A 12,127-nucleotide genomic window follows, 5' to 3' on the forward strand; every position below is an offset into this window, starting at 1 on the left:
CTGGTTTGTTCTATAACCATTTCTGCAAGAGTTTGTTCCACCTTAAAATGACAAAAGAAAAAGTGTAATGGAGGGCTTCCTCTCTCTCTGTATTGTACATTCCTCTTCATTAATGGTATGTGGGTGAATGCTGTTAACTATATCTTGATATGTTTTTGCCATGTGTTTGATGCTTTAAGGGAAATCAACATAATTAAACCATTTTAATCTTTAATACATTGTTGTTTTTTTAAAGAAAATTAGAACGCTAAGGTTACCCACACAAAAATAAATGCAGAAGAGTGGCCACTACAGACAATTTAGAAGAAATGCTTTTAGTGTCAGAGTTGTAGAGCAATAAAGGTAGCCGCACATGTGCTTTTCGCCTCGCTGTGACTGCAGGTTCTCTTAATGAAGCAGCGGTCATCAGACCGCTGCTTCCCTAACTCTTCTCCACCTCTTAGGTGGAGAATTTTAATCTCCCCGGTCTCGTCCGACCGGGGAGATTGACAGCGTGATTAGCTGTGCGCGGGCAAGGGGTGACGTTGCACAAGTGCACAAAATAGCTGCAGAGGACTGGGGGACATATGTCCGCCCCTGTCCACCAACGCTTGATAAATCGAGCCCATAGTGTCAGAGCTGTCATCCTTATGCTGCCTGTATTGGAGAACTGCCCTGTCACCTATATCAGTTGTTTGTAGCACTCAATGAAAGAGTGGCTTCTCCCTCTGTGAAATGCTGCTCTAACATAGTGAGATATAGCCCCAGTATATACAAATCTGTATATGAATCATGATAGAAATCTCTTTGATCATTGATTGTGTGAGGGTCTAATATTATTTATTTGTTTAGAAATATGATTACTCATCAATTGCCTTGAGATACAGAACTCTGTGGATAAAATGATTTAGATTGAAAGTCACATATAGCTGTGACTCTATTGATCTTGGTTTTGAGAATGTTAGAAATGAATTCACCTGGCAACAGCTTTGTTCATCAAAGCTACTAGAGGCACGTTTCTAAAAATAATAATAATCAGAACCCTGATTACTGAAGTATGCTCTGACTGAGTCCTACTGCTGGTTGAAAGGAATGTGTATGCAGGACTGTGTCTCAGTTACGTAAACATGGATGGATAGTCTTTAGTATGCTTTTCAAATATATTTGTTCTTAAATTTGAAATACAATAAAATTGCATTAAAGGGGCATTGCACTCATATATATTATGCATGGGAAATAGCAGCAGTCAAACTTAATTAAATATTTTTCTGCTCAATAATGTTAAGAAGAATCTCATATATCAGTGTTCTCACCAGAACATTTTTAGCAGGTGCACCACCCAGCTGATTTTACTGACCACCCGGCTAAAATGAGCTAATATTAAAAATGTTTAATATTCAAAGCACACATTCTCATTAAATACATTTGATAAATTATGCAATTATTTTGTGCTATGGATAGCAAAATGATAAAATAGAAAATATTACGCTGCCCACACCTGGCTGGCAACGTTTTCCGTGGAGAACACTGTTTATACTGGAACTAATACCATTCTTGGTTGTGTGCGTTCTGCCATTTACTCACTGCTCTGTAAGACCATATCACATACCCTGCAATTGCTTTATAATTTTTTCTTTTTTTTTTTCTTTCATATATTCTGTAAGGGGTAAGAGTGTCCGTGAGCCTGTATAAACCTTAGTTAGAATACCTTGGTTACATCTTTAACCTACACTCATTACACTTTGAGCTGGGTGTCAGCTAAGAAGGCTGTGAGTAATATTTCAGTAGAATATATTTTTTTCTATTCACCAACAGTATCACACTTTGTTCTTTTGTACTTCCCTTTCTCTTTGAGCAATCTTGGAAATCCCTGAGGAAGTTTTGAACTGTTTCCATATCTGGAGGAGTCATTTAAACCTATCAATCCATATTGTAGTTAACATCTTAGTTTATTGGCACATTTTAAAAATGTGTGTGTTTGTGTGTGTATATATATATATTAGACTAGAACTGGACATTAAAACTTTTCAGATTTACCAACAACAGTCTAGGATTCCACGAGGCCTGAGAATTTCTAAATTTCCCTCTTTTCAAGTGACCTGCCAAGATTTTATAACCAAATGGAATGATGTATTGACAGCCTGTTCCAAAGCATTAATAGATTTGTTGATTGAATACAAAAAGAAACAGAGATTGCAACTTATCCAACATATGCAGGAGTTACAGGGAGATCTAAAAAAACATAAACATCAAAAGGAATTTAAAGATTATGATAAACAATTCCAGGACAACATGAAGTCCTTTTTTAAAGGGAATTGTGGTTATTCAAACAACAAAAAATGCACAGGGACAAGCTTGATTATGAACTTAATAAGGTCTATAAGTGGTCCAGTAGTAATGAACATAGGACACCATATAAGAATAGAGTTACACATAAGAAAGGCATGGGTAACACAAATGCAGGGCCTAAACTATCCAAAAAAGTCACATTCAGTGAAACTGAATACGACTATGATACTTCTGACCAGGAAACATCACAACAAAACACATCTAGTTGTAATTCAGCAGGAGACACTATTTCTGTATTAGATCCCCCAACCCCCAGTACATCCTCCCAGTCAAAAAACGGGGTGGGCCCCAGCAAACCAAATATAAAGATAAAAACAAAAACCAGAAGAAAATACGTAGAGGGAGTCGGGGAAGAGGGGGAAAGTGCAAATTACAACAGGTATCCTCAAAGGAAAAGAGTGCCTTACAGGACAACACCTTAAATAATGTTATTAATCTATCATCTAGAAATTTGAACAAACAGGAAATTTCACTTTTACAAAATGGTTTGAGCTTTGCCCCTAGTTGTAGTTTTGATTTATTTTCCACAATTCTAGATGTAAATAGATTTGTAAGAGACCTTACTTTGAAGAAACATTATTTTAATGATGAGTCAGAGGAACATAGTGTAACACAAAAAGATGGTGACAATAGTACTACTATTGAGTCAACACATCATTTCAATTTTAACTTTAACGACCAAGCAGCCATGACAGACATGCTGGAGCTAATGAGGGATAGCAATGTTGATCAAAGATTTGGCCCCTCAGAAAAAGATATTGATCTTGGTAGATTTAAAGATAAAACCTATTTTTATCCTATACATAGTAGGGGCTTAAACTTACAGGTCTTTCAACAGACACTTGAGACTCAGCTCATTGAATTGGACAGCAAAAATAAAAGCACTACTAGTAAAGGTTATAAAAATAACAATTTGACTGCACTTGAAAGAAAAGCCATCACTGATCTTAAAAATGATCCGAATATAGTCATTAGGGAATCAGATAAGGGTGGTAATACTGTTATCTTAAACAAATGTGATTATGTGGCAGAAGCCAATAGGCAACTTGCCAATGAGGCTGTATACCAGCCCTTGATCTGTGACCCTACTGACAATTTTCGTAGATCTTTAGCTGAGATAGTTCACAAAGCTAAACTGGATGGAGTGATTTCTGAGAAGGTGGTGGAATATCTATTACCTAAACATCCAACTATGCCGATATTCCACCACTTGCCTAAACTTCACAAAGACCCCAAAAACCCTCCGGGCCGTCCGATCGTAGCCGGTATTGGTTCACTTAATGAAAGACTTTCGGATCTAGTTGATACGTTTTTACAGCCTATAGTTACTAATCTATATGGTTATTTACGAGACACTACAGCACTTATTGCACAGGTCGAACACATAACTTGGTGTGAGAATTACAGATTAGTCACAATGGATGTGACATTATTATACACATCCATCCCTCAAGATATGGGATTACAAGCATTAATGTTTTTCCTTACGAATTTCACTACTTATGATTTTTTGACAATTCAATTTTTGTACACTGCTGTTGAATATTTACTTACACACAATTTTTTTATGTTTGAGGGCAAGTACTATCTCCAGAGACGTGGCACGGCCATGGGTGCGAAATTCGCACCCTCATATGCAAATTTGTATATGGGGTTTTGGGAGCTGTGCCACGTCTTTGGGGATACTAATCCCTTTCGTGAGAACATTGTTTATTTTGGTAGGTATATAGATGATTTGCTTTTGGTGTGGGATGGGGACAGTCATTCGGTTCAACTGTTCCTTGAACACGCCAACAGCAATAATCTAAACCTTAAATTCACCATGTTTGAAAGTAGTGATTGCCTAAACTTTTTGGATATCACACTCACTTCACATATTGACACACATTCTTTGGAGGTAGAGTTATACAGAAAGAGTTCAGCGGGTAATACCATTCTTCACTCTTCCTCCTGTCACCCAAAACACACCATTAATTCTATACCCTATGGCCAAATGATTAGGACTAAAAGGAATTGCACCACTGAGGACAAATTTCAATCACATGCAGCCAACACCGGCCACAGATTGGAAGCCCGAGGTTATGATATGAAATTATTAAAGGAAACCAAGAATAGAGTGGATAAATTAAACAGAGATGATCTTCTTACTACCAAATGTGTGAGTAAAACACAGAATAAGAGATATAACAATAAACCATATTTTACAACAAATTACAGTAAAGACTATAACAAAATTTGTGACATTATTCGTAAATGTTTGCCAATTTTAAAAAGTGATGCCAAGTTAAGCAAAATAGTTCAACACGGCTGTAATTTTTCAGCACATAAAGCAAAGACCTTAGGAAGCTTATTAGCTCCCTCAATGCTACCGTCACAAACTAACCAATCTTGGTTAAAGAGAAGAATAGGTTCCATGAAATGTCAAGGAAATATTTGTAAAACCTGCAAACACATCCAACAGGGTCCCAAATTTGTATCAAGTACAACAAATAGGGAGTTTGACATACGCTTCAGCATTTCATGTAACACCAAATTTGTCATTTATTTACTTACATGCCAAGGATGTAAAAAACAGTACGTGGGGCGCACTAAACGTGCTCTGCGTGACAGGTTCTTACAAAATAGAAAATAGGATATATAGGAGCGCCACTGGCTAAGATATACCACAGGAGTCAAAATATTGAAATCGAATATTTGTACAAGTATTTAATAAAATCTGCGTAGATAAAAAATAACAAAAATTGACAAAAATTTACAAAATTTACAAAAATTAACAAATAATGAGATCAGAATATTAGACCGAACTGATGAACTCACTAGAGTACAAATTCTAGGGATAATAACCCTTTGATTCCTACTGCATGGATATAATCCAAAAATGAATTGGTACAGCTCATATGTTTAAAAATGAGATCGTGAAACGTAAGTGTCAATATAACCATAAAAATAAAAATGAATTCAAATATAAAAAAAAAAAAATGAAAGGAAATATAATTGTGAAGATAACAATCCAGTAAAGGATTAGTTTCTTAGTGAAGGACCCATGTTATGAGTCTCAAAATAAATTTTCCTTTATCAAATTTGAATAGATAGTGATAAAAAATATATATATATATATATATATAAGAACAAATCAAATCCTTGTGATATATAATACTCCTGTGTATAATGTGCAATAATATAATACAATCCAAAATGAGTGAGTTAATGCAATACAATCAAAATTAAGTGGGTTTAACAATTTATAAACCTAAAGCTCAACTAAGCTGGTACCAGCTATAATTCAATTAGCTTTGGGACACACCGGTCCGTTCTGATAATAAAACTTTCCAATAATTGATATATATCTGGTTATAAAATCATATCATGTGACAATTTATAAAACAATCAAATAATAAACAATTGAAACATTTATATCATCATTATAAACGATTGAATGAAAGAAGAATAATAATAAAAAATATAAAATATAAAAAACAGATGAAAAAATGTCCAAAATCTATCAAATCCTGATGAAATGTAAGTAGTAGTTCCTTCCTTAAAAGTCTAATTTGAGTAAAGTCCTTGAGTATATTGAAGTCCAAAGTCCTAATCCTTAGATAGAGGTATATATATAAAAACCTAAAAGAAAAAGGAAAAAAGTACACTAAACAAATGTGCTTTTAGGGTATGGACTATTGAAAATAGTCTTACCATTCAAAGCCCGGTCCTGGATATGATTAGCCTCTCAATCTTGGTTTTCGGATAGTCGTCTACGCGTTTCGGCCCTCTAAATGGGGCCTTTTTCAAGACATATGGAGGCTTAATCAATGCTGACCTTTTATATTTTTGTATTGGGCGTTTTTTCACAATTGCGCCAAAAAAATTGCGCCAAGAAAATCCCGCCAAAAATCGAGTCCGATATTGCCAGTTTGTTTGTTGCCACTATGTCTCACTTCCGCTCAACAACCGGATGTCTATGTACTAGGTACTTCCGGTTTTTTACCACTTCCGGTTTCGCGGAACCATTTTGCGAACGGGCAAGAAGGAACAACAAATTTTCGGCTAGACCGGATATCAATATGTGCGGTTCTTCCGGTTTAAAGAAACCATTTTGGAAAAGGGCAAATTTTGACTGATATCGGGCTAATATATCCAGGACTTACAATATTTATCATGTACATTTATTTCCATGACAATAATAACTCTATTTCTTGTTGTATTATTCAGTATCTCATATATGGTAAACTTAAATACCAATTGAAATGAACATAAGAAAAATTGTTGTTATATAAAATTCCAACAATAAATAAGTGAAGTGAATATTTTAAAAAGTTACTAAAATAAAAATTATAAAATTACAAAAATATATATAAAAATATAGTAATCTTAGATGGGTTTAAAGATGTTCTTTGTATTTAACTTTCAATGTATTTTGATCTAGACTTAAATTCCCTAATCTAATGCTGGATTGGTGCATGATACTTTCATTAGGTATTTTTTACTGCCATTATTTGTCAGTTCGACAATATCTTTTTCTTTGTTATTAGGTAATCTGGTGTATTTTATCTCAAAGAAGATACTGAGACCTATTAATTTATTTGGATTGCTCAATATGGATTGCTTTTGATAAACTCCAATTGACTTTAAAATGAGGTTCACGAAATCTAGACATATGTTCCCTAATCTAATGTTAGACATCTTTTCTTTGTTGTTGGATAATCAGATGTATTTTATACTGAGACCTGTGTAAAGAGGATGCTGGGACCTATAAATTTCTTTAGATTGCCCATTGTGGATTGCTTTTACTGAATTCAAATTAAGTTTAAACTGAGGTTCAAGAAATAAATGAGAAAGATTGGTTTATTAGAAGAGGTGGACGATCTCAAAGTCAGCATTGAGACCTTTTGGATGGATACAGTCTAGGTTAAAAATCCATTTTGATTCTGTTTTCAATAATTTTGATTCCATATCTCCTCCTCTCCAATCTTTGTTCACTTTGCATATTCCCATGTATTTCAAGCTTTTATCACTTCCACCATGTACTTCTTTGAAGTGTTTATAGAGTGGTAGATCAACCTTCTTCCATTTGATCTGTAGCAGATGTTCACGGATTCGGTCTCTCAGTTTTCTAGATGTCTGGCCCACATATTGTAGGCCACACCCACACTCGACCAAATATATTACAGAATGGTCAGTACATCTTATAGTTTGTTTTATGTGAAAGACTTCATTTGATACTTTAGACTTGATCGTGCTGGTTTTTATTCCATGTGAGCATGCTTTACAAAAGTGGCATGGATAGAAACCGCATAATTTTTTGCCCATAATGTCTAAAGAATTCACATAAAACAAACTATAAGATGTACTGACCATTCTGTAATATATTTGGTCGAGTGTGGGTGTGGCCTACAATATGTGGGCCAGACATCTAGAAAACTGAGAGACCGAATCCGTGAACATCTGCTACAGATCAAATGGAAGAAGGTTGATCTACCACTCTATAAACACTTCAAAGAAGTACATGGTGGAAGTGATAAAAGCTTGAAATACATGGGAATATGCAAAGTGAACAAAGATTGGAGAGGAGGAGATATGGAATCAAAATTATTGAAAACAGAATCAAAATGGATTTTTAACCTAGACTGTATCCATCCAAAAGGTCTCAATGCTGACTTTGAGATCGTCCACCTCTTCTAATAAACCAATCTTTCTCATTTATTTCTTGAACCTCAGTTTAAACTTAATTTGAATTCAGTAAAAGCAATCCACAATGGGCAATCTAAAGAAATTTATAGGTCCCAGCATCCTCTTTACACAGGTCTCAGTATAAAATACATCTGATTATCCAACAACAAAGAAAAGATGTCTAACATTAGATTAGGGAACATATGTCTAGATTTCGTGAACCTCATTTTAAAGTCAATTGGAGTTTATCAAAAGCAATCCATATTGAGCAATCCAAATAAATTAATAGGTCTCAGTATCTTCTTTGAGATAAAATACACCAGATTACCTAATAACAAAGAAAAAGATATTGTCGAACTGCCAAATAATGGCAGTAAAAAATACCTAATGAAAGTATCATGCACCAATCCAGCATTAGATTAGGGAATTTAAGTCTAGATCAAAATACATTGAAAGTTAAATACAAAGAACATCTTTAAACCCATCTAAGATTACTATATTTTTATATATATTTTTGTAATTTTATCATTTTTATTTTAGTAACTTTTTAAAATATTCACTTCACTTATTTATTGTTGGAATTTTATATAACAACAATTTTTCTTATGTTCATTTCAATTGGTATTTAAGTTTACCATATATGAGATACTGAATAATACAACAAGAAATAGAGTTATTATTGTCATGGAAATAAATGTACATGATAAATATTGTAAGTCCTGGATATATTAGCCCGATATCAGTCAAAATTTGCCCTTTTCCAAAATGGTTTCTTTAAACCGGAAGAACCGCACATATTGATATCCGGTCTAGCCGAAAATTTGTTGTTCCTTCTTGCCCGTTCGCAAAATGGTTCCGCGAAACCGGAAGTGGTAAAAAAACGGAAGTACCTAGTACATAGACATCCGGTTGTTGAGCGGAAGTGAGACATAGTGGCAACAAACAAACTGGCAATATCGGACTCGATTTTTGGCGGGATTTTCTTGGCGCAATTTTTTTGGCGCAATTGTGAAAAAACGCCCAATACAAAAATATAAAAGGTCAGCATTGATTAAGCCTCCATATGTCTTGAAAAAGGCCCCATTTAGAGGGCCGAAATGCGTAGACGACTATCCGAAAACCAAGATTGAGAGGCTAATCATATCCAGGACCGGGCTTTGAATGGTAAGACTATTTTCAATAGTCCATACCCTAAAAGCACATTTGTTTAGTGTACTTTTTTCCTTTTTCTTTTAGGTTTTTATATATATACCTCTATCTAAGGATTAGGACTTTGGACTTCAATATACTCAAGGACTTTACTCAAATTAGACTTTTAAGGAAGGAACTACTACTTACATTTCATCAGGATTTGATAGATTTTGGACATTTTTTCATCTGTTTTTTATATTTTATATTTTTTATTATTATTCTTCTTTCATTCAATCGTTTATAATGATGATATAAATGTTTCAATTGTTTATTATTTGATTGTTTTATAAATTGTCACATGATATGATTTTATAACCAGATATATATCAATTATTGGAAAGTTTTATTATCAGAACGGACCGGTGTGTCCCAAAGCTAATTGAATTATAGCTGGTACCAGCTTAGTTGAGCTTTAGGTTTATAAATGGTTAAACCCACTTAATTTTGATTGTATTGCATTAACTCACTCATTTTGGATTGTATTATATTATTGCACATTATACACAGGAGTATTATATATCGCAAGGATTTGATTTGTTCTTATATATATATATATATTTTTTATCACTATCTATTCAAATTTGATAAAGGAAAATTTATTTTGAGACTCATAACATGGGTCCTTCACTAAGAAACTAATCCTTTACTGGATTGTTATCTTCACAATTATATTTCCTTTCAATTTTTTTTTTTTTTTATTTTTTTTATATTTGAATTCATTTTTATTTTTATGGTTATATTGACACTTACGTTTCACGATCTCATTTTTAAACATATGAGCTGTACCAATTCATTTTTGGATTATATCCATGCAGTAGGAATCAAAGGGTTATTATCCCTAGAATTTGTACTCTAGTGAGTTCATCAGTTCGGTCTAATATTCTGATCTCATTATTTGTTAATTTTTGTAAATTTTGTCAATTTTTGTTATTTTTTATCTACGCAGATTTTATTAAATACTTGTACAAATATTCGATTTCAATATTTTGACTCCTGTGGTATATCTTAGCCAGTGGCGCTCCTATATATCCTATTTTCTGTGTTCTGTTTCTTAGACCTATTTAGGGGGTCTTTATTATAGTGAGCAGATATCAGTCCTAGGCGCTGGTTACTTATTTTTATATATAAAGGTTCTTACAACATCTCAGAGATATTGGCAACCCGGATTGTAATACACCAATAGCTAAGCACTTTAGAGAGGAACATAATTCCAATGATACCCTCTTGACAGTACAAGGCATTGACCATGTCCCTAGACACAGGAGAGGGGGCGACAGAGAGAGACTTTTGGACCAAAGGGAAGTGTTTTGGATTTTCCATCTCAAAACAAAGCACCCCTTTGGTCTAAATTCCATAATGGATGTTGATTTATTTTACTGATAGATTAATGATTGGTTTTTTCATTTTCTCTCCTTTTTAATAAAAAAGAAAATTAATTAAAGTAAAGAATATCTTTAAGTAAAAAATATCTTTAAGTGGAGATTTAGTTCTACATCCATTTAGGATCAAATCAGAGTAATAAAAAAGTTTTTTCATATATATCTAGCCATCTGACAGTTTTAAATACACTTAACATTTATGTTTGCTTTAAAATGAAAATGTTTAATATAAGAAACAAAAAAAACAATTAATGATAATTTACCTTTAACCATGACTATCTAGGCAGTCATGGGTTAATTCAACAGATGCATGTAATTGATAATTAACTTTACCTTTAAATTAAGGCTTTTCCCAGCACTAGTTATGCCAGTGAACAAGGGCTGACACTAGGCCCGAAACATGTTTGGCTGCTGTTGCTCTGTCAGTTACAGGACTGTAGCTGATTTTCCCTTTTGTTTTTTCTTTCATGTTTTTACATGCAACTGATTTTTAAAATTTTTTGTACCAAATAAAGCTGTATTTTTCAACTTTTAACAATTTGACATATACTCTTTTCTTTTTCATATGGTCTGGAGATGCGGATTAGCAGAGTGTTTGTGTATATATATATATATATATATATATATATATATATTTATTATTATTATTATTATTCGCCAACAGATTCCGCAGCGCTGTCCATGGGTACAAAGATAAAAGTACAACAGTGATACAATACAATATAAGACACCGGACAAAATTAAACAAACAAAGGGGGAATTGAAGACCCCATTCCCTTGGAAACTTACTATCTAGATGGGAAGGAGGTTGAGAAACAGGAGGTGGGGACTGTTTAGTTTATAATGATGTTAGTGTGGAGTTAGACGAGGGCAACTGTTAGGCAAGTATAATAAATTTGGTACTGATTTGGTGATAGGCTTCCCTGAACAAAAAGGTCTTTAGGGAGTATTTAATGGAGGAGAGGTTATGGGAAAGTCTGACAGCTCGAGGAAGTGCGTTCTAGAGGGTTGGTGATGCACGAGAGAAGTCTTGTAGTCTAGCATGGGAGGAGGTGATGGTAGAAGATGCAAGGAGCAGGTCATTGTTGGATCTTAGGGGGTGGGCTGGAGTATATTTGTTGATGAGTGAGGACAGGTGAGGGGGCTGCATTGGTCAGGGTGTGAATTTTGAATTTAATTCTGCTGTAAATGGGGAGCCAGTGAAGGGATTCGCAGAGAGGTGCAGAAGATACAGAGCGTTAAAAGAGGTGTATTAGTCTTGCAGAAGCATTTAGGATAGATTGAAGGTGGGAGAGAGGAAGGCCAGTTAGTAGGTTATTACAGTAGTCAAGTTGGGAAATTACTATGGAGTAGATTAGCTGTTTAGTAGTTTCAGCACTCAGAAACTGGCAAATGTTGGAGATATTGCGTAAGTGGTTGCAACAGGATGAAGATATCAATTAAATGTTGGGTATGAAGGACAGATTATAGTCAAGTGTAACTCCTAGGCAGCGGACATGGGGTGATGGGGAGATAATGGTGATGCGAACAGTGATAGAAACGTTAGAAACTGGAGTAGAATT

General features: G+C 34.2%; 1 protein-coding gene across 1 annotated transcript in view; it reads left to right on the forward strand.

Moving 5' to 3' along the window:
- HBS1L (HBS1 like translational GTPase) overlaps positions 1–12,127 on the forward strand; it is a 510,596-nt gene that overhangs the window by 102,275 nt on the left and 396,194 nt on the right. The gene's annotated exons all lie outside the window — the stretch shown is intronic.

This window comes from Bombina bombina, chromosome 4 (assembly GCF_027579735.1).
Source record: "Bombina bombina isolate aBomBom1 chromosome 4, aBomBom1.pri, whole genome shotgun sequence".
NCBI classification, from domain to species: domain Eukaryota; kingdom Metazoa; phylum Chordata; class Amphibia; order Anura; family Bombinatoridae; genus Bombina; species Bombina bombina.